Below are 22,035 nucleotides of genomic sequence, written 5' to 3' on the forward strand. Positions count from 1 at the left end.
ATACCGGCCCTCTTGACAATGGTGTTAAAAGGTGCATTTCCGCTGCCAAAACTGCCCTCAGTGTTGCCTCTGTTACCTTGTAGAGGCCATAGCTATGCCTTGCCCTACCATTTCTGGGTTTATTATGTTTGGTAAAATGTATAGAGCGGAAATATGGCCATGTAAATGCATCATTAAAAGGGTTGTCCATTACTTGGACTTTCCCCTTCTTAAATCTATCCAGACTGATGGGCTATCTCCATGTTGGGTAAGCTATGGAGGCTGCACGTTATGGCTCACCACCACAGATAGGTCATTGCTGTGACAGGAAACCATTTACCGTACACTCTAGCTAATGGGGCTTGATGCAATGGCGGTCTCCATCTTCATATGTGACCAGTGTGATAAACAAAAACTCATGTGATTGATCAGTCACTAAGTTTAAATATAATTTTTCTTTTAAAAAAATAAAAAAATGCACAGACTATGTCATAAGAATTGCCATAGTAGAAAATTTAATTTGCACTTGATTTATCACATCATTATAAATCTTGTAATTAGCAATGTACAGTGTAAGAAATGGGGTAGATTTCCATAACCGTATAGTGGCTGTATTTCATGGACTGCATTACTGCCATAACTCCCAGTCTGGCCTAGAGTTTCTTGACCATAAATATGAAGTTGTTGGTTGAGGTCAGGAAACTCTTTTGATCACGGTGTATGAAAAATCATCCGCGTTTCATTCAGAAAAGTCAGCCAATTTTTCATCCGTGTGCTTTTGTGTGTGATCTGTTTTCATGCATCAAAACATGTACCTGATCACATACAGTTATTATAGAATTCTATTCAGAAGCATGGGGTGACCCTCGGATGGTCTGTGTGGGATCTGATTTTTTTTTTCTTTTTTTTCCTAGCATCTGTAGATTTGAATGCGAATCTCATCCAAGACTCGGATTACAGTAGTGCATGCTGTGATTCTTTTCTCATGGACACTCTGAACAAGAAAAAAAATAATTCTTGTAAACAGCACTATTGAATAACAAGTCAGTGTGCTGTCCGATTAATAATCAGATAGCACACGTCCCATATATAAACTCGTCTTCATGAGCCATCAGACTGGGAATTATGGAGGCAACACATACTGTAAAATACGGCCGCTCTATGGTTCTGTGACTCCAAACACAAGGCCATAGTAAAGTCTGTGTGATCTGCCGACAGTCTAATGTGTGTGGGTCTTCCCGACTCTCCCTCACAGATGATGCAAAGAAGGACTCTGCCTGCTGAATTTCAACTGCTGATTGGTCAGAGATAAGCCCATACCAGGGAAGAGAAGTTTAGCAACAATTGTCTCATAGAGAACCCCTGTACCCCGGAGCGTTCCCCTGTGTATGGGGGAGTCGGGAGAGAAGGATGAATCGGCCGACTGCTTACTACTCTGTATGAAGGCCTTCAGTTGTCCCAGCCACTCAGGTTTTAGAATTAGTATACAATGAGGATTGTAAAACCCATGATATCAGTAGTGCCTTAGGAAGAATAAAATGGATGCATTAAATTGCACATAGTGAGACTTGGCTGCTGAAATTACTTTCGTCAACAATTTGCACTGACCATTTTTCTAACTTCCAATGCAGACCCATTTGGTATCGCTTTAGTTCAGTCCCCATATCTGTACTTCTTACAGCCAGGCAAAAAGTGCATTTCCTAATGAAAGTAAGCCACTGCTCGTGTGCTTCTAACATGGCATCCGGTAAGGGCTATTCCTCCTTCAGGCCTGGGACTCCTTAGTGGGAAGATAGTTGTTCTGCTTTTTACCTTTAAACATTAGGTGTTGCCAAACTAGTTTTGAAGATATGCGAGTCTGCTCCCAAGCCTGAAGACCACAGATCACACATTCATCACGTGGAGACATTGAGGCTTTCATATTTCTGAAGAGCTCATTGAGAGACGGTGGTGTAGGGTTCATCACCTGTAATGGACAAGTCTGATATTATGGATAGATCCAAAACCGAGCCCATTATCTCTATTTGCGCTGTGGTGATATAAGGGGCATGCATGCTAATCATTTCTATGCCTGTGTCTTTTAGATGTAGGAGGGGGTTGTAAAATGAGAATTGTTTGCTTGTAGGATACAATACTTCTACTGCCAACCATGTTTTATCTAGTGGTTCTCTGTGTTGTATTCTGCTTTTTGTGACATAAATAGGCCATTTCTGTATGCTGCGTAAACCTGTTTTTAGACACTTTCCATGTGCAAGATGGCCTCCTCAAGAAGAGGACCAAGAACAAACTGGTCAACATCTGGGTAAAAGGGTTTTCCGACTTCTAGAATAAGCCTTCCTTCTCGTATGCTTGGCATTTAGACGTTCTGTCAAGAAGACGTGCACTTACGGTTGCACTTATCCGATGTGTTTTAATAAGAGATGTTTTATTGTAGAGATTTTGTATTGTAATTAAGATTTAGCCTTTCTATATATCGTATTGTAGTAATTTATCTTCAAAGTACATTTCTGTTAGTCATTGGCAGAAGACACGTCCGCAGTCTGGCAGTGGACTCAATCTTAGTCTTCAGTTCTTGACGCTACAGTTATTTATGCATACGTTTTTATTCTATGTTTAATATGGACGTCAGGAGTTAACCAGTTCTTTGCCAAAGGGATTAAAGGGCTGTGATATCTGTTTGTAAATGAATCAATGAACCTTGTGCAGCGATAACACAAGTGTCGGTTATATCATATCTCACGCACGTTAACTGTCCTTGACATTTTCCTGTTGTGACTGCGACGTTGGGCTGTTTTGGCTTCCTACTAATTAACATAATATATTGGATAAGTCCCAAAGACCTGACAGAAGAGTCACTGTTCATTCTAACCTTCATGTATCCGTGCTGACTCTTAATGCCTCTATTCACGCATGTGCAGGGTAATGCTAATGTGAAGTGACATGCACACAATCCCATGGTCCCAGTACAATTTTGTGCAATTTTTGTGTACGTGTGGTGACATATTCATAGATAGAAATAATAATTTTTATGATTAGGGAGAAAACACCATCTATGTGTGGATTAGCCTTAATTCACATCTGAATTGTGCTGATGGTTTATATCGACAGCACAGATCTGTGCCATATCAGGATATCACTGGCGCCTGGCTAACCTCATTGACTTATCATATAGGGTCCAGTTAGTTCCACACTATGGTCACCATTTCCATCATTTTGGTGGGAAATATAGGACTGCGGAAAGTGCTATTCTTTCTCATCCAGTGTGGCTTCCTAACAGCCTCTCTAGATGTGAATACCGCATTAAACATACATTTTTAGATATTTTTGTTTACCAATTGTGGTTTGTTTTTTTTAGTTTGCGGCTAAAAAAAAAGTATAAAATAAATGTTAAGCCATGACCTTTACATAGCCCATTACAGCATAGACAACAGATGTTTTTCTCTACTTAGGTTGAATGCTATCATATGGGACCTAAAGGCCCCCATACATGTATGGCAGGATCGTCGGACAGTCTGTGTCTGTACTCTCCCCCAAAAAGTGTCGGCTGAAAGAAGGAAGCAGACTGCTGAATTGCAGTAGCTGATCCTTCTGTTCTCCCGGGAGACAAGCTGCCACCAGGGATCGGCTCTCTCGTAGGGAACACGAGGTGAGCTGTCCTTTTAATGGAAGAGTAAAGGGGAAATGTTTGACACAAGACTCCGTACATATTAGATTAAAGATGACCGACAGCGTACACAAATTATTTATTGACAAGAGGAATGGTAATACCCAGTGGTCAGTTTATTTGTACATTTCCAAGAGGTATAACCGAAGTAGTAGGGCACAGTCCAGCGTCATACAAGTAAGGTGCTCCAGAATTTGTTGACTTTTTTTTTTAAAAGAACTGCAAGTATGTAATAAAACAGACAGGTAAGGAGAGGTGATCAGACATCTTTAAACCAAAATATGTTCCTCAGGATTTCTACTCCTGTTTGTTGAAGCCATTTCTGCCCAAACGGACGGACAGTCATATCAGTAAAGGTTGGACGCCTGCTCAGTCGAGTCTGCTTAAAATAAATCAACTTGTTCTAGTACAGAATATTGTTTAATGATATATCAAATAAAGGTACATACGATGTAGTAATTGTTGTTCCTGCTTTTAATATATTCCTAAAGTAAATGTACTAGTCTCTATTAGGAATTGTACATTCGCAGTAAGGTCCATTTTGGGCCATGAAGGAAATGCTAAAATTCCCATTTTATCTGTTACTGTTTGGTTTAGTTTTTCTACTTCACCAGTCGCAAAAGTCTTCACCTTTAACTTGTAAGGCTATGTACACATCTGTGTCAGAGGCACCCTTATGAGATTGACGCCTGGGTGCAACCTGACTGACCCCATTATAAGTCATTGGGGTCCTTATGGTGCCTCTGTTGTTCATGATGTGACAGATCTGGCTGTTTTCTGCAAATATTAGCCACACCACAGATGTGAATAAAGTCTTAAGATTGCGAGGGATGTCTCAGTGCTGCTCGCTTCACTAATGCCTTAATGTGCCAGTAGTTGAAAGCATTGAACGTCCATTTTAATCATACCATGTGGTATTTATAGGCAACCAGTGGTAATAATAGTTCTGGTCCGTTTCATCTTCTCATTTTGGAAGCAAAGTCTCTTCTAATTTTACTTCTTTCCGTTGTTAAAATTGTACAGTGATATTTAAAATATGCAGTTCATAAACTAGTTTTTCTTTTGTAATGCATCATTTTACACCTTTCATAATTAAATTGCAGCAAAATAAAATTACATTTGCATCCAGTGTCTTTATTTTATGATTGGGCAGTCAATCATTTACTTTTGGTCATTTTAAGTTTTTAATAAGTTATTGGAGTGTGTTACATTGGATTCACATGTGGCATACTTCTATGCCAAACGAAGAAAAATGTCCAGCTTCACCGAATCCGTGAAAATATAGTTTCTTTATTCACAAACTTGTAATATAGAGGATACAAACTTCAGCACCAACCATATGGGTGTGAATCTCAAGCTTCATACGTCTATGCCACCGATTTGGCCACAGTGAATGCACTAGAACAGTGCTTCATGCTGAGCACAGGTCATTTTATTAGATGTGCCCATAATACTTCAGTGAGGCAAACAGAGTCCAAAATGTGAACTTTTGACTCCGAACACAAGTGTAGTTGATCACTCTGGTGTCCTGCAAAAAGTGAAACCAATGGAAAACCCCTTTTAACTGTCTATGACACACATGTCAAACTGTCCCATTGGCCAAATCTGGCCAGCAAAGTAAGTATATTTGGCCTGCGACACCGAGCCGGTCCGCCCGGCATCACACTTTCAACTTTATTGGCATTCTAGATGTCGCAGGGGATCTGGAAGTGGTGAATATTTATTTTTTTAATGTGTGCCCATTACACTGTATGGATCACTATGTGGGGCCATTATACCGCATGGAGCCCCAGGTAGGGCCATTGTACCTTATGGAGGACTGTGGGGCCATTATACTGTATAGAACACCTTTTTTGGCCAGTATAAGGTATGGAGCACTATGTGGGGCCATTAAACTGTATGGAGCACTATGTGGAGCCATTGTAGTTTATGGAACACTATGTGAAGCCATTATACTGTTTGGATCACCATGTTGGGCCATTATCCTGTATGGAGCACCATGTGGTGTCTTTATACTGTATGGAGCACCATGTGGGGCCATGAAACTGGTTGGAGCACCATGTGGGGCCATTATACTGGTTGGAGCACTATGTGGGACCATTATATTCTATGGAAGGCAATGCAGGCCCCATTATACTGTATGGAGGACTATGCATTGGCTGTTATACTGTATGGAGCACCTTTTGTGGCCATTTCACTGTATAGAAGGCAATGCAGTGCTCAGTTATACTGTATGGATGACTGTGGCCTACTATACTTTAAGGAGCACTTTTTCTTTTATTCCTGCACTGAGTGTGTCAAACAATAAAAGAAAAAAAAGAATAGATTTACCTGTGGCCAAATATTTTTGTAACCCTGGTCACAGCACCATGAACATGAATTTACTTGTATTAAAAGGTAACTTCAAATGTCAGTGAGACAGAAGTGTCTGGGAGTATAAACTTATGTCAACCTTTGACATACTCTGCAGGAATGAATGTGTCCCATGGATTTATGTCTTTCTACATCGACTAAAGAATTTGCTCCTCAGACCTTGTTGGGGCATCATAACCCTGGACGAGACCTCAAACACAGGACAATAAAACTTTCATACTCCTTATCTATGAACTGTTCCAATATTTGCAGCCACAACGGTTTATCAACTCTCATAATAATAGTTCTGCTTTACATCACTTGTCTTCTCTTTTGCATTATTTCTGTGGTGTGTTGTGTATAAATGTGATTCTTCAGATTCTGTGTTATTCTATGCCTGATGTCAAGACCTGAGTAGTCTTGAAAGCTTGCAATTTGTTACCATCTTTTCAGTTAGCTATTAAAAGGTATCAACAACTGAGAACTCTCAATTCTAAATATTTTTTTTAAATCTACTGATATGTTGAAATTGATAATCGACACATGCTCCCAGATCCTGAAAAGGATGTCACTAATGACGTTTATATCCAGAAGAGGGCAGAGGCTGCAGCAGTGACTTCAGCCTTTGTCCCCTGATGATGACTTGTTTGAGTATCCCAGCTTGCACTTGGGTTCGCAAATGAAGCATCATCAATGAAGAAAAAAAAAAGAAATGATAGGGAATTTTTATTTAGTTTATTAGAAAAAAAACCATTAGTGTTGATTAAGCACTGAAATGCTCGAGTGCTTGGTACTCGAATAGAGCACGTCAGACGCCTGGACGTGCTCGATTGCAGTAGTGAGTATAATGGAAGTCAATGGCAAACTTGAACATTTTTGCGGAAGATGGGAAAAACTCAGATATTTCACTTACAGGGATTTGAGCACCCCACGATTCTCTGCACTGCTCACTACTCGATTGATCCCCCCTGATCCTCAGTTGAGCAGCTCTAGCAGTACCGAGATACATTTCAGGTTTTTTCAAGAAAGGCATCCAGTCCACTCTTAAATTTAAGTAATGAATCACTCATTACAACATCATACGGCAGAGAGTTCCATAGTCTCACTGCTCTTACAGTAAAGAATCCGCGTCTGTCAGAGGTGTTAAACTGCATTCCTCGAGGGCCGCCAACAGGTCATGTTTTCAGGATTTCCTTAGCATTCCACAAGGTGATGGAATCATTTTGTGCAGGTGATTAAATTATCACCTGTGCAATACAAGGAAATCCTGAAAACATGACCTGTTGGCGGCCCTCGAGGAATGCAGTTTGACACCTCTGGCGTCTGTTATTATGCTTAAACCTTCTTTCCTCCAGACGTAGAGGATGCCCCCTTGTCCCTGTCTCGGGTCTATGATTAAAAAGATCATCAGAAAGGTCTTTGTACTGTCCCCTCTTATATTTATACATTAAAATAAGATCACCCCTTAGTCTTCGTTTTTCCAAACTAAATAGCCCCAAGTGTAATAACCTATCTTGGTATTGCAGACCCCCCAGTCCTCTAATAACCTTGGTCGCTCTTCTCTGCACCCGCTCTAGTTCAGCTATGTCTTTCTTATACACCGGAGACCAGAACTGTGCACAGTATTCTAAGTGTGGTCGAACTAGTGACTTGTATAGAGGTAAAATTATGTTCTCCTCATGAGCATCTATGCCTCTTTTAATACATCCCATTATTTTATTTGCCTTTGTAGCAGCTGCCTGACACTGGCCACTGAATATGAGTTTGTCATCCACCCATACACCCAGGTCTTTTTCATTGACGGTTTTGCCCAGAGTTTTAGAATTAAGCACATAGTTATACATCTTATTACTCCTACCCAAGTGCATGACCTTACATTTATCCCCATTAAAGCTCCTTTGCCATTTATCAGCCCAAGCTTCTAGTTTACATAAATCATCCTGTAATATAAAATAGTCCTCCTCTGTATTGATTACCCTGCAGAGTTTAGTGTCATCTGCAAATATTGAAATTCTACTCTGAATGCCCCCTACAAGGTCAATAATAAATATGTTAAAAAGAAGAGGGCCCAGCTCTTGTCAGTTGTCAGGAGCTGTATGTCTTCAGTTTGCAGACCATACTATTATGTGAATAGGATGGACTGCAAATCGAATTATATCAGGGACTCAAATTATACTTTTTGGAGGACCCCTTTACGATGGACATGCACTTTAGGTTTAGATGTAGCAAGTGGTAGCACTACTGGCACTAATGTGGTAATGCAACTTGTGTAGACTTACAGTATATCAGTTATGTAAGGGATACAGGGAATTTCTAAGGAGGTGAATAAATACCTATTATAAAAAATGATACTTTTTATTAATACTATTAAAAGAAAAGGAAAACAAACTTGGTAATTCCTATCCAACAAATACATATACAGTGGGTACGGAAAGTATTTAGACCCCTTTAAATTTTTCACTCTGTTTCATTGCAGCCATTTGGTAAATTCAAAAAAGTTCATTTTTTCTCATTAATGTACACTCTGCACCCCATCTTGACTGAAAAAAAACAAATGTAGACATTTTTCCTAATTTATAAATAAAAGAAAAACTGATATCACATGGTCATAAGTATTCCGACCCTTTGCGCAGACACTCATATTTAAGGCTACTTTCACACTAGCGTTAACTGCAAACCGTCACAAATCGTCTTTTTGCCGAAAAAACGGATGCGTAAAAAAAGTGAAAAACGTATGCAACGCATACAGCATTTCGACGGATCCGTCGCAAATCCGCTAAACGGTTCCGTCGAAATACTGGATGCGTTGCATACGTTGCATCCATTTTTACCATCCGTTGCATCCGTTTTTACGACGGATCCGTTTTTAAAATGGGAGGCTCCCAAATTTGATTGGCTACTGGAAAATATGGAAAACTATATAGTTACTGTTTTTACAGCCCATCTTTGAGGGTTTTAGTTTTGTGGCAGCGATGGAAGGTGTTCTTGGGAGGATTGCGAGTTTGGTTACCGACGTTATCTTTGAGACGAATCGCCTGGATATCATAGTGCGGGAGAAGGAGGCGGCAGCGGAAAGGCATAGGATGCTTCTGCAGCAACGGAGACGGAGGCGACTCTGGATACATCCGATTAATGAACTACGGATGACCCGGGGTGTCCAGTCCACTCTGTACCTGGAGTTGCGGCACAATCCACACAAATTCTACAATTACGTGCGGATGAGGATGGAACATTTTGACTTTTTGCTTGAAAAACTGGAGGATGTCATCCGAAGGCAGGACACAAGGATGAGGCTTGCCATCACACCGGCGGAGCGGCTGATGGTGACCCTGCGGTAAGCCTCTTTTTTTTTATGTCATTGCTCATATTGAATGTCATATAACATACTGCAGAAAATACTGCGCTGACATATTGCGCACTATTTTCTGCAGCATGTAATTTTTGTTTTGTTTGCGGCCATTCCACTGTTTTTTTTTTTTAATGCCATTGCTCATATTGAATGTCCTATAACAGACTGCAGAAAATACTGCGCTGAAATATTGCGTTGCATTTTCTGCAGATTTTTTTTTTTTGGGGGGGGGGGGGTTTGTTGACATGAAACTGCTTTTTTTTCTGTGATTGCTCATTTTTAATGTTAGATTACATGCTGCAGACAATACTGCGCTGGCATACTGCGCACTATTTTCTGCAGCATGTAATTTTTGTTTTCTTTGCGGCCATTCCACTGCTTTTTACACCGGTTTCATGCAGGTTTTATTGTGTGTCCCGTCCTAAAAAAAATTTTTCACAGTGCCATTTATTGAAACTTGTTGGTCTGTGCAATTTTTTCTAACATTTTTATTTTTTTTTTTTTAAAGTTTCCTAGCTACTGGTGAATCGATGACTTCGCTCCATTACCAATTCCGGCTGGGCATTTCCACTATTTCAGGAATAGTGAAGGAGACATGTCGGGCTATTTGGACCACTTTACAGCCAGAGTATATTCCCCAACCATCCATGGACATCTGTTTGAGAAGTGCCGAACAGTTTCAGCAAATTTGCCATTTCCCAAATTGTGTGGGTGCAGTTGACGGGAAACACATAAGGGTTGTGAAACCGGCAGGAACAGGATCGGAGAACTACAATTACAAGAATAATATTTAAACGGGTGGTCTAGCGGCGCTAATGAAAAAAGGAAAGCATAAAAAAGCAGCTGGTATAGCCCCTAAAACCACAAAGGGCAAGAAGATGATCCAATAAATACAGATTAAAAATATATATATTAAAATATGTTAAAATATATATATATATATATATATATATATATATATATATATATATATATATCTGCGCTAAGATATGCATATACAAAAAAACATTACTATTACCTATCAACGAGGGGGGCAATGCTGAAAGCAGTAAGATGATCCGTATATAAGTCCACCAGGACCTTCAAACTCTGAGAACAAGAATAAATACATAGAATGGTAAGCAAGAATATGGAACTATTGCAACAGCTATACTAGTAAAATGATTTAAAAAACAAAGTTGCGGAGCTAATTTAAAATTGCACGCGATAGTAACCAAACGAAAAAAAATGAATGAAGGTGTTACATACTGTTCGGCGTGCAGACACCTGAAGCTGAAGAGAGTCAATAGCGAAGGCAAAAGTGCTTTTATCAAAAAGTTGCAATAAACAAGTTACTTTCCTTTCTGGTGATCAGCGGTGTGACGAGATGGTAATCCCTCGGCGTGCTGTCCCGGCCGGTGACAGCCGCCCGTGCGGGAAGAAGTAGGTATGAAGTGAGCGCTCAGTAACATTGCAGCTGACAGGACCTTCGGAGTGTTCGGGTCACGTGTCCGGTACCCTGAAGAAGGAATCCGTGTTTATTCCGAAACACGTTGGTTAATTTTGGCTCCTACAGTGCTCCGTACCTTCAAACAAGGGCACCACGTGACGTACCGGACACGTGACCCGAACACTCCGAAGGTCCTGTCAGCTGCAACGTTACTGAGCGCTCACTTCATACCTACTTCTTCCCGCATGGGCGGCTGTCACCGGCCGGGACAGCACGCCGAGGGATTACCATCTCGTCACACCGCTGATCACCAGAAAGGAAAGTAACTTGTTTATTGCAACTTTTTGATAAAAGCACTTTTGCCTTCGCTATTGACTCTCTTCAGCTTCAGGTGTCTGCACGCCGAACAGTATGTAACACCTTCATTCATTTTTTTTCGTTTGGTTACTATCGCGTGCAATTTTAAATTAGCTCCGCAACTTTGTTTTTTAAATCATTTTACTAGTATAGCTGTTGCATTAGTTCCATATTCTTGATTACCATTCTATGTATTTATTCTTGTTCTCAGAGTTTGAAGGTCCTGGTGGACTTATATACGGATCATCTTACTGCTTTCAGCATTGCCCCCCTCGATAGGTAATAGTAATGTTTTTTTGTATATGCATATCTTAGCGCACGTATATATATATATATATATATATTTTAACATATTTTAATATATATATTTTTAATCTATAATTACAAGAAGTACTTCTCCATCGTTCTTATGGCTATTGCCGACGCCAACTGCAAGTTCCTTGCCGTGGACATAGGAGCGTATGGACGGTCCAACGATTCGCAAGTTTTTAAAAACTCTCCAATGGGTCGTTGCCTTTATGGAGAGACCTATGATTTCCCGCCAGCCAGACCACTGCCAGGAACAAGTGAACCAGCCATGGAATATGTTTGTGTAGGTGATGAAGCGTTTCAACTCTCGCCGCACCTACTGAAACCATATAGTAGCCGGAACTTAACCCATACCAAGCGGGTATTTCATTACCAGCTTACTAGAGCACGAAGAGTAGTGGAGTGTTCTTTTGGTATATTGACGGCGAAGTGGCGAGTTCTGCTGACGGCAATCAAACTGAAAACCACAACTGTAGACGAGGTTGTTAAGGCCTGTGTGGTGCTCCACAACTTTGTCCTTTCAAAGGAGCCCGTTTCCTTGGATGACGAAGAATTGGAGACAACCTTGTGGGACTACCGCGGCAGCTTGGTTCGCTCCACAGGTTCTGTTACAAGGATGAGGGACCAGTTTGCGGATTATTTTGTGTCACCTGTCGGGCGGATCCCATGGCAAGACATGATTGTGTGACCTGTTTTCCATGTGTTTTGTTTATGTAAAAAATGTGTTCCCCCCCCCCCCCCCCCCCCCCAAAAAAAAAGCCCAAAAGCGTGGTTTTCTTGCTACTAAAATCAATATGTACCTTTAACACGTCTGGTGTTTTTATTTTACCTTTTTTATTAGTTACCATTACCTTAATAATTCCACACACACACAGAGTAGAATTTAAATCAGACAATTTTATTTTAACTCTTTTTGAAAAAAAAAATTTTCTTTGCAAAAAAAGTAGAGATTTTTTATTTTCAAATTATTTTTTCTAAAACTTTTCAATTTTTTTTAATAACATTTACAACATTTGTACATAACATTACAAATCTTCAAAGTGTGGGGTGGAGATACGAGGGGAGGAGGGGCTGGAAGGTTGTACCACGTCGATAGGTGGGGAAACCCTACTTGTTTGGGGTGTAGTGGAAGGGGTGGTAAAACCAGGAGGCTGACCAGAGGGGGGTGGTGTTGGGGTAGGGGGAATACTTACTGGGGAAGAGAAGCTGGGCAAGGAAGAAAACATTGGGGAAGAAATTTGGTTTGGGGGCCGGGATGGGTATGGGGACTGGGTTTGGTGTTGGGGCTGGGTTGGGTATTGGGGCTGGGTTGGGTATTGGGACTGGGTTGGGTATTGGGGCTGGGTTTGGTATTGGGGCTGGTGTGGGTATTGGGGCTGGGTTTGGTAATGGGGGGTATGGTGTGGAAATGGGGCCTGGGGTGGAGCATGGTGTGGAAATGGGGCTTGGGGTGGGGCCTGGGGTGGAATTGTAGTGGATGTGTGGGTAGATTGGGGTTCGTTAAGAGCCTTCAGTAGAGCATTATGGCAGGTATTCATTACCCGCATCTGTTGCTCAAAAGAAAGCTTCTCCATGCTCCTGAGCATGGATTGGAAAAAGATTGGCCGGAGATTGACTTACAGCTGAATGCAGCCTATCCAAGCGACTGCTGGTTTCATGGCTGCTTTCACTGATGCGTGATTGCACCATGTTGAAACCAGCAGTCACTTGCTCTCCCAAAATTTTGAAAGAGCCTTGGAAGGATGCATTCAGATGTAAGAATTCAGGAGCATAGCTCCTTTCCTGACCCCTCTGTCGCTGCTGCCACGAACCTAATGGTGGTCTCGAGGTGGCAGGATCAGAGGGGTGGGGTAAAGGAAACGCTATCTGTTCAGCATCAGATGCGAGCAATGAAGGCTGCAATAATGCTCCACTGCTTGGGGCGGATGAAGTGGAGGGGACAGAGGGGTCAGAGGAGGGGTCAGAGGAGGGGTCAGTGGTGTGGGGCCTACCGACGTGGCCCTAAGTGGTGGATTCAGGAGGGATCGCTCCAGAGGGCGCAGAGGAAGATGCAGGCGCCCGGTGGCTGGAGAAGGTGCTGTGAAACAAAAAACAAAAGAAATTAATATATTGATATGAAAAAGCCCTGACTGAAACCAAACTAAGTAGACAGGTTAACATGGTTATTAGTGGGCTGTAGAATACTTACACTCTGCTCAGCATTGTTTGCCTCAGGAAGGAGAGGGCCTGACCGTGTTTATATCTGCTCCTCTTCCTTCCTGCTGAGCCACTCGGGGCCTGCATCTCTGCGTTAAATTCCCTCTTAAAGCGATCCCTCAGTGACCGCCACCGCTTCCTAACCTTTCCACCTGTGAAGACAAGAATAAAAAGAAAAAAAAAAATTGGTAAATGCAATACATTACAGTCAGCTCAAAACATCACTGAAAAGTGAATACTTACATAGTTTGCTCTGCTGCTGTGGATGAAGGTCCTCCCACCTTGGAAAGATGTTATGACACACTTCGTCCCAGAGCCGACGGGTGACACCGGTATCGGCATGCCTGCGGTCACCCATGTTCCACAGCGGCTCCCGCTCGCGAACCTCCTCGATGAGACTCTCGATGTCTATGTCATCATCAAACTCCTCTGCGGGAGCACGCTGTGAAGCCTGTGCAAAAAAAAGAAGAAAAACAAACAAATTAGTACACTGAAACACTAAAGTACCAATAGAATCCCCCTCCAAGAAAAAAAAACTCACTGATGGCCGACCGCGGCGACGATTCCGCTGACTCTGGGAGAACCTTCACGATTTGCTGACTGGTCGGCAGCAGCAGCAGCAGCAGCAGGAGACTGAAATAAAGGAAACAAATTCTCTGTAATGTAGGCATGTTTTCGGTGTTTAGTTATGTATGAAAATCTGTTTTGTGTATGGTGCAGTGTGATGTGTGAAGCAACTGTTTCACCACTACTTACACTTGGTTCCTCCTCCACTTGCATCTCTCCACCCGTCTCGCCTCCTTCTGACAGCTCCTCATCTGATTCAGCTTCCTGTTGAAACATAATTTATGCATGTAGTGATCCTCAAAAATGTAAGTTTAATAAGAACTAAAAAAAACAACTTTTTTTTTGTGTTAACGTACCAATACACGCTGTTGCTCTGGAGGAGGGCTGTCAGAAGAGGACATTGTTGCTGTAGCAAGCCGGCAGCTGTGGTCCTGGTGTATCTGTAAGTTAAAAGACACTTGCAATCTGCTCTACACATTGAAGTAGCAGATTTGGGGTCTTCAAAACTTACTTTTAAAGATTGGTGGCTGTGGTCCTGGTTGGGACTAGAGGCGGCGGCGGCTTGCTGCAGCTGTGGTCCTGGTGTATCTGTAAGTTAAAAGACACTTGCAATCTGCTCTACACATTGAAGTAGCAGATTTGGGGTCTTCAAAACTTACTTTTAAAGATTGGTGGCTGTGGTCCTGGTGGGCAGGTCCTGGTGGGCTGTTCCAGGTGTGCAAGACAGACGGCGGCGGATGTGGTCCTGGTCCCTGGTGTATCTGTAATAAGTATAATGGATTTATAGTTAGACCACCCCCTGAACTAGGTAATGTTTAAGATAAACACCCTGCTGAATTGATGTGAGAAATGTTCATTAAAGGTGAACACCAAAACCCAAAAACAGGTGCACGTTATACCATTCATTTCCATGTCCCAAAAAAAATATTTTTAAATGTGAACCCACCATGTAAAAATATATTTACCACATTTTATTTTCAAAAATCACCTCCCCCAAAAAACCTTTAAAGTATAACCTTTATTAAAAAAGGAGATGTCAACCAACTCTTTATTGCATGTGTAACCTTTGGTATATACACCAGTTTTAAATTTACCTTTCTGAAATGATACTACGGACATTTTTTTTTAACAAACATTTTATTATTCTTTTTTTTTTTTTTTTTTTTTTTCTTCACATCACAATTGGGAGCTGAAATGCTCTTTATTTTAAATACAAGTACGGTACATCAACTGCGAAGAATGGTTTCAACAGAAAATCAACACTTTTAAATAGAAAAAAAAACACACTCACACATTCAAACCACAAGCTGCAGACTAGACTTTGCAAAAATACATCCGATTTAAAAAAAAAATAATAATAAATAAAATAAGATTAAAAAAAAAAAATACACACATTTAAACCACATGCTGCACAGACCACTATACTTAGTAAATACATCAGAAAAAGGCAATTAACCAATTAGGCATGGACAAATGCAATCAACAAGATGCGCACAAACATGCCTGGTATGTGTCCACGTTCAGGATAGCATCAGGATTTGGTCAGGATTTTCCATCAGTATTTGTAATCCAAAACCAGGAGTGGAACAATTAGAGGAAAAGTATAATAGAAACATATGCACCACTTCTGCATTTATCACCCACACAAATACTGATGAAAAATCCTGACCAAATCCTGATGAAATCCTGAAAGTGGACACATACCCTCCCACATGAACAGGCATAAGATTGGCAAAGGCATAATAAGGTGCAGGCACATGAAGACATACTTACAAAAGCACACAGCCGTACAAAAATACACACACACACACACACACACACACACACACACACACACACACACACACACACACACACACACACAAGCTTTATGCAAATACACATATGTACAACAAAGGCAGAAAGGTGGACCCAATCAGAAGACGCATACACACACACACATACACACACACACATATGCAGCGCCCCCACTGCCGCAGGGCCGAGGGGTACCCGGTACCGGGCCTCTGAGTCTCTGCTCTGGGGTTGTCACGGTGGCTAGGCCCGGTCCGTGACCCTGCTGAGGGGCGTACAATGAAGGTGGTGGTATGGGATGTTGTTATGGTGTGGTGAAGTGCCGGTCGCGGTGAATAACGAGGACACCAGGTTGCAGTCTCTTTACCTCTGTACTGAAGGTTTCAGGATCCTCAGTCCGGAATACGGTTAACCAGGCTGCGCAAGTCCGGCCGGTCCGATGGCACCTCCAGAGTTCCCTTTGCAGGTGGAAATCTGTGCCTACCTTCTAGCGCTTGTGTGTTGCGGTCCTCCCCTGCTGTGCTCACGGGATAGTCCCCACAACTGTTGTGTCTGTTTCTCGTGTTCCCTCACAACTCGATTCTGACGTTCTTCCACGTCCCCCAGATCTTATGGTAGGACGCACCCGTATGACGGGGAGGCTCGGAGCTCTTCCGGGACTCTAGCGTCGCCCCACTCCTGTTGTTACCCCCCTTGTGTCTTCCTAGGTCAATTGGGTGAGACAGCCCGCCTATAACTGACTGTCTTGCCGTAGGTTTGAAGTTTGGCCTGGAGCTCTATACTTCCTCGGCGTTCCGGCCACCGGTTATGCGCCTCAGTAGGATGTTGCCTCGTCTTACAGCACGACTCCTACTGGTATTCTCCTTGTTGCGTTGATCTCGTTTCTCACTCAGCACAATAAACCTCGCTTCTTGTCCTTTCTTGGGGTACCGCCGCTATATCGTGCAGGCGCGGTCCCGTAACGTTCTTTCTGTTCGCTAGGCCTCTGTCAGGATCCCACTCCTGACAGGGACCCCTCTGAATCTTCCCCTGCAACACCCTCTGCCACAAGGTGTTGCCTGGTTCCAACCCAGTCAGCTTTCTCATCTAACTTCCTATCCAACCCCCAGTTTTACCAGACTCTGAGGAGTGGCCTAATGCATAGTGCCCTTAGCTCCCCCTGGAGGCCAGACTGTGAAATGTATTGGTGTCTGTGATACCTGGTCAGATGAACTCCTTCAGTGCCATCAGACGTACCATAGCCCCCCTTAGTGGCGGAGCAACAGTACTGCAACGACCAGGACTCTGGGGCGCTGCACTCCCCCCCGGTTAAATCCAGTACTCCTGGACTGGGAAGAACAACAATACATGTCAGCAAAAAGACATACAATTTTTGAAATGCAATAACAAGTAAACTTTAACAGAGCTTCCCTTTATGGGAGGTGAGGACACTTGAACGTTACAAACATGGTTAAATATTTAAGTAACATACTATAAATAACTTCTTTTACCCAACCGGGTATTCTACTTAGTGCAAATTTTTGAACAATAATTTAACTTTGCCTTTAAGGACGTACTCGCTGAATCCACTAAAGACCTTCTTATAAAACATTATAAGGCTAATCAACTTCTCTGCATTCTCCTTCTTTACATCTGCAGGACCGCCTGTCCTATCCACTCCAGGCCTACTGCCTCTCCTTTCTGTTACAGGACCGCCCCTTTCTGCCCGGGCCTACTGCCTTTCTACTACTATACACGGTATAGAACTTATCATCCATCTTTCAGTTCAGGATTACTGAGCCATCTCTGTATGGCTCCTAGGAGGACTCACTGACTAACCCCGTACGGGTTCACTTTCTGTCCTCATTGTTCTATCAACATCATTAAACATTTCTCACAATCAACTAGTTAGCTACATTTAACTTCTTCTTTCAAGACATTATTGCCATTTAACCATCTTAAGGCAACACTGTTCATAAGTGCAATATGTGAACATCCCCTTTAAGAGGGGACCAAGTCTCTATGAGGTAGTGCAACTTCTCAAGCTGCAAGTCTGTTCGCAGTAAGGACTCCGATGCTGGTTCCAAGACCAGTGTCTTCGCAAAGAGTCCTTTCCTTGTGCAAAACCAGTAGAGAGCACCTTTAAGAAGGTGCAAACTATGTACAAAAAGTTTGTAATCATGCATTGTTCATGATCCATCAGTTCTGTCAACAATAGTGTTGAGCATTCCGATGCTGCAAGTATCGGGTATCGGCCGATACTTGCTGTATCGGAATTCCGATACCGGGATTCCGATACTCTTGTGGTATCGGATATCGGGTATCGCAACAACATTAATGTTAAAATGTGTAAAAGAGAGAATTAAAATAAAAAATATCGCTATACTCACCTGTCCGACGCAGCCGGGACTTCAGCGAGGGAACCGGCAGCGTTGTTTGTTTAAAATTCGCGCTATTACTTGGTTACGTGAATTCCCGGCTTGTGATTGGTCAGGTCGGCCATGTTGCCGGGACGCGGACCAATCACAGCAAGCCGTGACGAAATTACGTCACGGCTTGCTGTGATTGGTCCGCGTCCCGGCAATATGGCCGCCCTGACCAATCACAAGCCGTGACGTCACGGGAGGCTGGACACGCGCCCATTTTAAAATGAGCGCGTCCAGCCTCCCGGCTTGTGATTGGTTGACCGCGGCGCAACCAATCACAAGCCGTGACGTCACGGGAGGCTGGACACGCGCCCATTTTAAAATGAGCGCGTGTCCAGCCTCCCGTGACGTCACGGCTTGTGATTGGTCAGGGCGGCCATATTGCCGGGACGCGGACCAATCACAGCAAGCCGTGACGTAATTTCGTCACGGCTTGCTGTGATTGGTCCGCGTCCCGGCAACATGGCCGACCTGACCAATCACAAGCCGGGAATTCACGTAACCAAGTAATAGCGCGAATTTTAAACAAACAACGCTGCCGGTTCCCTCGCTGAAGTCCCGGCTGCGTCGGACAGGTGAGTATAGCGATATTTTTTATTTTAATTCTTTCTTTTACACATTTATATGGTTCCCAGGGCCTGAAGGAGAGTTTCCTCTCCTTCAGACCCTGGGAACCATCAGGAATACCGTCCGATACATGAGTCCCATTGACTTGCATTGGGATCGGGTATCGGTATCGGATTGGATTCCGATACTGTGACGGTATCGGCCGATACTTTCCGATACCGATACTTTCCGATATCGGAAAGTATCGCTCAACACTAGTCAACAATGATAAAACAGGAAACAAAACAAAAAGCAGAAGAAGGGATCCCGGGTAAACAAAGGGATCCCTTTAAGAGTTACCCTAATCGGGTTGTAGCAGCAAGAGGACAAACAGTTAACTATTTACATGTTCAGGTTTCCGAGGTTTAGTTGGACGGCTTCCAGGGCTGCACCTGGCACTTAACCCCTCTTGGCCTGGGAAAAGTGAGGTCCAGGGTCACACCCAGTGCTGGACAAACGCCGTTAATCCGTCTTTCAAGTACGGTGAAATCATGCGCAGCGATGGAGGTCTGCGCAGCTTGAGTATGGGCATTTGCTGCAGCAGAGGTAGCAGCTGCTGCAAGATCAGTCACTGGAACGGAGTCAGCAGCTGTGGCACTAGCAGTCACTGCAGTGGTGTCGGTCGTCAGGGCAGGGTCATCCTTCATACCTGCTTCAGATGCGGTTCCTCCGGTGCCGATCTGCTCCGTCCCCGCTGGGATCTGGAATGCTTGTTGCAGGGCCTTGCGCTGCGGCGTTGTCATCTCCGTTTGCGGCATCTCGCTTTCCGGCAGGGCCTTGCTTCCTGGCTCCGGAGCACTGGAACTTCTTTCCTGCTCCGGACCAGACGAGGCTGCCGACAGACGTCTGGTGAGGCTCCCGATGAAGGTCTTCTCCCACCCGGCCTCAGTGCTCAGCTTCGTCCGCCGGAGTTGGTCGCTGAGCTCATCCACTCCGGCCTGCAGGAAGTCAATATCAGCGGTGGAGGCCTGGTTGCGGTGCCCCTCCGGGTAGCTGGGGGAGTCCTCTGCTCCGACCCCACGCTCCGGTTCCGGGCAGCTTGCCATGGCGTCCTCCACGTGGTTCGCTTCTTCTTCCTCGTCCTTCTCCCGCTCTCTCCTTCGTGGGCGGTTTCGCTTTCTTTGCCTCCGCCCTCCATTAAGGATTAGGAGGCGGATCTCGGCTGCTGACGGACACGTCCTCAAGGGACAGAAATACTTGGACTGGGCGGCCATTGTCTTTCGCGCTCTGCAGCTTGTTTACACCCACTTCACGCTCCTCTTCTTCTCCTGCGCTCTCCTCAGCGCTGTAATGGCGGCGGTTTTGGCAGGAACTTCTGGCGGCAAGTGGCAATACACAGTCTTTGCAATAAGTCACAGTCCAAGCACAATAAATCACAGTTCCAAGGCACACATGACCTGATTCTTCAGGCTTAAGTAGATCCTGTTCGTGACGCCAAGTTGTAGCGCCCCCACTGCCGCAGGGCCGAGGGGTACCCGGTACCGGGCCTCTGAGTCTCTGCTCTGGGGTTGTCACGGTGGCTAGGCCCGGTCCATGACCCTGCTGAGGGGCGTACAATGAAGGTGGTGGTATGGGATGTCGTTATGGTGTGGTGAAGTGCCGGTCGCGGTGAATAACGAGGACACCAGGTTGCAGTCTCTTTACCTCTGTACTGAAGGCTTCAGGATCCTCAGTCCGGAATATGGTTAACCAGGCTGCGCAAGTCCGGCCGGTCCGATGGCACCTCCAGAGTTCCCTTTGCAGGTGGAAATCTGTGCCTACCTTCTAGCGCTTGTGTGTTGCGGTTCTCCCCTGCTGTGCTCACGGGATAGTCCCCACAACTGTTGTGTCTGTTTCTCGTGTTCCCTCACAACTCGATTCTGATGTTCTTCCACGTCCCCCAGATCTTATGGTAGGACGCACCCGTATGACGGGGAGGCTCGGAGCTCTTCCGGGACTCTAGCGTCACCCCACTCCTGTTGTTACCCCCCTTGTGTCTTCCTAGGTCAATTGGGTGAGACAGCCCGCCTATAACTGACTGTCCTGCCGTAGGTTTGAAGTTTGGCCTGGAGCTCTATACTTCCTCGGCGTTCCGGCCACCGGTTATGCGCCTCAGTAGGATGTTGCCTCGTCTTACAGCACGACTCCTACTGGCATTCTCCTTTTTGCGTTGATCTCGTTTCTCACTCAGCACAATAAACCTCGCTTCTTGTCCTTTCTTGGGGTACCGCCGCTATATCGTGCAGGCGCGGTCCCGTAACGTTCTCTCTGTTCGCTAGGCCTCTGTCAGGATCCCACCCCTGACAGGGACCCCTCTGAATCTTCCCCTACAACACCCTCTGCCACAAGGTGTTGCCTGGTTCCAACCCAGTCAGCTTTCTCATCTAACTTCCTATCCAACCCCCAGTTTTACCAGACTGTGAGGAGTGGCCTAATGCATAGTGCCCTTAGCTCCCCCTGGAGGCCAGACTGTGAAATGTATTGGTGTCTGTGATACCTGGTCAGATGAACTCCTTCAGTGCCATCAGACGTACCATAGCCCCCCCTTAGTGGCGGAGCAACAGTACTGCAACGACCAGGACTCTGGGGCGCTGCACATACACACACACACACACACACACACACGTTAAAGGCTGACAATCCTGTGGCTGGAGCTGCATGTCTTCACAGTGGCTGGCATCAGGGTGGATCTGGACTCTAGCATGGCACTGGCTGTTGCAGGACGATGGCAGGCCTCTGGTTCTCTTCAGGTTTTAAGCTCTTGCTGTAGTCAGTACCTCATACACACACAAATGCACAGGCACACAGATGCACACAAAAATTGCAATACTCACACTGGCTCTATGGTGGCTGGAGTCTTGTGGCAGGCTTGCTGGAGTCTTGTGGCAGGCTCCTGTGGCAGGCTCCTGTGGCAGGCTGGGGTCTTGTGGCTGGCTGGGGTCTTGTGGCTGGCTGGGGTCTTGCTGGCAGTCTTCTCCTCTCTGGGTCTTGCTGGCATATGTGGGGTTGAAGGCCCAGGCCAGGTGTATATAGATTTGGGGGTGTCTGG

This window comes from Ranitomeya variabilis, chromosome 5 (assembly GCF_051348905.1).
Source record: "Ranitomeya variabilis isolate aRanVar5 chromosome 5, aRanVar5.hap1, whole genome shotgun sequence".
Lineage (NCBI taxonomy): Eukaryota > Metazoa > Chordata > Amphibia > Anura > Dendrobatidae > Ranitomeya > Ranitomeya variabilis.